The 5414-nt window shown below is 33.8% G+C and overlaps 1 pseudogene; it reads right to left on the bottom strand.

The window, feature by feature from the left end:
- Positions 1–3032: 3032 nt before the first annotated feature.
- Positions 3033–3276, bottom strand: LOC122747487 (annotated as a pseudogene).
- Between the last annotated feature and the right edge of the window lie 2138 nt (positions 3277–5414).

Below are 5414 nucleotides of genomic sequence, written 5' to 3' on the forward strand. Positions count from 1 at the left end.
CTATGAGTATGTGATATAGCTTATGCTATCAGCTATTTTAATATAATTTCTCCACATAAATTTCAAAATATATTTTATCCAAGGGAAATTAAGCAATAGAATATAATTTAAGTATTCATAATTTATTATAAAAGGAGATAAATTGGATGCAAAACATTTCCATCTCTGTATATATGTGTGTGTGAGTATATAAACATGCTCACCCACAGCTAAAATCATTTTGCATAATTTTATATCAATACAAAAACAAATGTAAGATTATTCCTTGATTAAAAGTGGCTCTAGACTATTAAAGCCGTATTACCTGACAAGAGTGTATCTTTTTTTTTCAATTGCTGTAACTAAAAGATTTTTTTACAGCTAATTCTCAAAAGATATTCAGATTTCCATGCTAAGTACAATCCATGATGGAATATCTTTTTAACTGAAATATGCCTAAAAGCCTATAAACCAAAGTTCTGCATTTGAAGATAATTAGGGAGAATTGCTGAGTTCAAAAACTGATAAAGAAAACAAAAATTGTACTACCTGCAAAATTCTACCATGTTTTAAATACGATAATGATTAATTTTAAGATGATTTTTAAAAATGTTTTAAGGTTACTCTTTCTGGATATTGTAAGGAAATTAAATTTATGTATCATTTAATAATTCAATCTATTCTGTAATTGAACCTCTTCTATAATACTGCCCTATTTTATATGATTGTAAAGGCAACATTTCTCTACCCTTGAGTTAAGATGAGGGATGCAGTTTTACCCTCAAGTTAATTTAAAGTTATAATTAAAAGGCAAGTTATTTCTTTTACCAAACTGTTAGGCCTTGGGACATCTGCTTGTTTATCTTTAAACTCCAACAAGCATACATAACCTGTCCTTGTCTGCCCTTGTACAATTAAGGGAGATTTTTTTTCCCATTCCAACAGAACAGTAAATCTGATACTTTTGATATCCTAACAAAATTTACAAGAGTCAAATGGGTTTTATAAAGCAAAGAAAATTTCTTAATTTTCAGAGAGAGGCATGATTAGCCACACCTGAATGCCAAGCAACATTTTGTTTTTATTTTTTAGTATAGATATAACCAATTGCAATGTTCTACCGCTACCAAGACCCCTTTCTTTCCTGCATGTCAATAAAGAGCCCCCACCCCCACGTCTCATTGGTGATGCTAGACTTACTGAGGTGGCCAGAATGACCTACTGTGTTAAGTTATATACATTGATGCAAATAAACTGATTTTTCTTGGAGTATATACTTCAGTTTACCTTTTTGAATTTCCTCAAAACCATATCGAAACTTGAAGATTGATTTTTGCTTAATGTATAGTCAATAAGGCTTTATCTATATAATATAATTATCATTGATTCTCCCAAATTACAATCCAACTTGATCATAGATCCATGATGCTAGTTGCTAGCTTGGACATTGGGATACTTTTGAAGTTGATTTGGTTTTTAGTTGTTTACATGTGTGAGAAAATAATAGGGTTTTGGGAACACCCAAAGGCCCTCTTCAAGGGGATTGATTGATTTAAGATTGATTGGATTGACTGACTTTGATGAATTAAGTTAAAGTTAATTCAATTAAAACCACACCTGCCTGACTTTTAAGAGGGTGTGATCTCAGAGGGTATGGATTCTGACATCAACATGGGACCACCTTCAAGTCCTGTGAACCAATAGATTTGGCTGATGCTAGCCAATTAGCTTGAAGTAGTGCGTAAGGACTGCCTCTCCTCCAGACCCATATAAAGCTTCCACATGGAGTTACTCTAAGTTAGGCTCTCTGAGGTACTCCTGGTGGCAGAGGACTTAGAGGAATAAGCAGGCCAGGCTGAGCTCTAATTTTCCTCTAGGCAAAAGGCCAGGCTGAGCTCTATTTTTCCTCTAGGTTAAATAGGTCTTTTCTGAACATTCTGATCAAGTTGTTGTTTCTCTTTTTACTAATACTTAATATACTTTAATAAATGCTTAATGCGCAAAACTAGTGTTAAAGCTTCTAATTTAAAAGTAACAACTATATTAGAAACCCCGGCTAATTTTCCCAAACTTGGGACAGAAATAAGGGGAACACATATAATTTTATACGCCACACATTTTTTGAGATGTAATTTATACTTACCTTTATGAACTATATTCCTATACTGAAAATGCATTAATTTTTCATTAAAAGGAAAGGTTCCTGAGGGGCACCTAGGTGGCAGAGTGAATAAAGCACAGGCCCTGCATTCAGGAGGACCTGAGTTCAAATCTGACCTCAAACACTTGACACTTACTAGCTGTGTGACCCTGGGCAAGTCATTTAACCCTCATTGCCCTGCAAAACAACAACAACAACAAAGTAAAGTTTCCTAAAAGTAATCTTAATTTTTTACACCATTTGTCTTTTTAGTTTGTTAGGGACAAGTCAACAAGTCTCACTCAACAAGTCTAACTAATTATAGCATTTTAGATGTTCTAGAAAAGAAGAGTTTCTATTTTAATTACATTTAAAAGGGGAAGTATGGTTTCTTATATACAAATATGGTTAATAGGTGAATGGCCATAACTTAGGTTAGCTGGTAATGAGAAAATAAGAGATAAAACAAGAGATAAAGAAAATAGACATAAGGCAATTGGCCAGTTAGATAAACATTTAGAATATAATTTGGGTCACTCTTTTACACAGTAGAAGTAATTTTTGTTTCCTGTCAGATTTAAGAGATGCTGTCATTAATCAACTTTTAGATTAACCTAAATATCCAGTATTGAGAAAATATCCATATTCAGGTTTTTGAAACAAATATATGTGATCCTATTGACAAAATTTCTATATTTGCACATTTTCAAAAGCTATTATAATACCTAAACTCTTTGATACCTCCAATTATAATGCCAGTGTTCTTAAGTCAATCTCTGTCTGCTTTAATCTTCAAAAATATTCAATCAGGCCTTAAATTATGGTTTTTAACTTGTGAAGCCTATGCAGAATGAAAAGGAGAAAAACAAATGCAGCAGTAACTATAAAGTATAATAGTGACAGGCTCCTTATTTTATCTAATTTTTTTAAATTTTTTATCAGTTGTCTGGAAAACACTACAAGAAGATATACCATTTTCTATATATTAAGAACTTGTTTTTCTAATTTCACTTTCAGACTTTCTTCTTTGCATTTACATGTGCAGAAAGAACTGCAAGTACTTTCTGGAGTTGCAACACCTTATTAATAGGCCATGCGTTTTCTTACAATTCTACCTGATTTTTAGCTTCAACAGCATCTATGCCAATATTCATCATTCTAAAACTACAACTTTCTGTTGAATCTAATATCCTTGATGAATATTCTATCACCTGAGGTCGGGAAGGGAGACATTAGTCATTTTTCAACATGATGCTTTTTTGGGAAAAGTTCCTTTTTTTCCTCTTAAAATTTTTGTTACAAGAAATGGTAGCTGAGTTTGAGAGGGAAGTATGTTCAGAATTGAGTATGGTGTAGGAAAAAGAAGTTATCAATTTAAAAACCAATTTTAAAAATAATGATTATTAGCAAGAATACTAGAATAGCAACATATACTTAATTTACAAAGTCAACCCTGAGTCCCCATAGTCCCTATTCTCTGCTGGAGAATTTATGTTGTGCCACCTTAGTGTAGAACAGTGAAGGGACAATAGACCTTTTCTGGTTACACCTCACAATGAAGACAAGAAAACATCAAGAGCTATAATCTTTTTTTTTTTAGGAGATCCTTTTAAAGCATTTCATTTTCAAATGTTGAAAGAGCTATAATCTTTTAGAATTCCTTGAGAATGTAACAGAGTATACAATCATAAATAGGTAGATAGTCACAAGACAGCAAACAGAATGCTAATTAATTTCTTGCTGTGTTACAGGGACTTGCAGCAAGCTCTGGGGATAAAAGAAAACACAATGGTCCCTACCTACGAGAAGCTTAACATCTAATAGAGGCTGGTAACATGTAAAGGATATTTGGAAAGCAGAGGAGGTAGTTGGTGAATTTAACTATGACTAAAGTGAGTATGTTTGGGGCTACTCATGAAATGGTGGCAAAGAGAAGGGCAGATCTCATGGCAGGGGTATCTCCAGAATGGAAAAACAAAATTAGAGAGAATAATTTCTTTTTTAAGCTGGAAGAAGCCTTGTAGGTTAATAAGTCTAATTCCTTTATTTCACAAATGAGGAAACTAAGACCCAGTAAAGTTTACACAAGTAGCACATCTGAAGAATGATTTGACCACAGGTCTTCCTGACTGCAGCATGCTATTATACGACACTGCTTCCAACATGTTGATTGTTTGGATATAAGCAATAATATCTGAAACAAATTAAAGGATTTGCTTTCTGGTTGAATATGGCTCAAGGTAGCAAATGAATCTGCATGGATTATAGTTTCCATTAGCAGGAAGTGTTAGAGAATATACCAAACAAGTCTGACAACATTTTTCCCTATATAGTCTAACAGCAGCATGACAGTCCCCTACAAACTGTACCCTGTAGGACTCAAAGAGTTGATGCTTGGAGAGGGGATGCTATTAGAGTCTGGGAATGAGAATGGTGGAACAACTGGACCCTTGAGGTTGTGCCTATTCTTTTGTGGTCCTACAGTACTTAAATAGTATTGGAGCATAGCCTCAATATTGGTATTAAATAGTGGGAGAAAATACCTTGAAGGACTGTAGAAAGAAATTTATTCTGTGAGTTATTGATAAAACCAATATCATCCCTTTTAACAAAAATTTTAAAAGAGACTGATATTCAGAGTAGTGACTCAGAGTAGATGCAAGACGACCAAAGAGAATTTTAGAGAATCGGCATATATGTAGGAATGCCAGGACCTGGAGCCTAATCAACAAGACAAGGAATGAGCATGTGAGATGGTGGCTGTTTGAAGCCCCACTGGTGGGGGAGGGGTGTTGGGACACTGGATGAGTGTGTATCCAGTGGATGTTCTTTGTCCTGGGTCTTAGTCCCCCTACATAAAAAACAAACAAACAACAAAAAAATAAACAAATAGAAAATCACTCAGAGCCTATTCCAACACTCTATTGTTCAGCAAATATCAATAGAAAGTTTTTCAGCTTCCTGTAGTTTCCTCTAGAGAAGAAGCTTCTGGGAAACAAGGGGATTTAAACTTAGGTGGGGGTGAGAGCAATGTTAATGCATGCAATAGCTTGGTTTTTAAATTGATTACTCTTGTTTCTACACAATATTCAATTCTGAAGACACTTTCCTCTCAACCTCAGATACCGTTTCTTGTAACATTCTTCAGATTAGTCATTTTTATTGACAAAGAAAGTTTTTTATGTTCGCATAACACAGTTTCCTCATCCATTTATCATGTTGGAAATATGAATTGTTACTGGGATTTTTTTGCTATTATGAATTATGCTAATTTAAATATTTTACTAAGATTGAT

The sequence above is a fragment of the Dromiciops gliroides genome, chromosome 3 (assembly GCF_019393635.1).
Source record: "Dromiciops gliroides isolate mDroGli1 chromosome 3, mDroGli1.pri, whole genome shotgun sequence".
Lineage (NCBI taxonomy): Eukaryota > Metazoa > Chordata > Mammalia > Microbiotheria > Microbiotheriidae > Dromiciops > Dromiciops gliroides.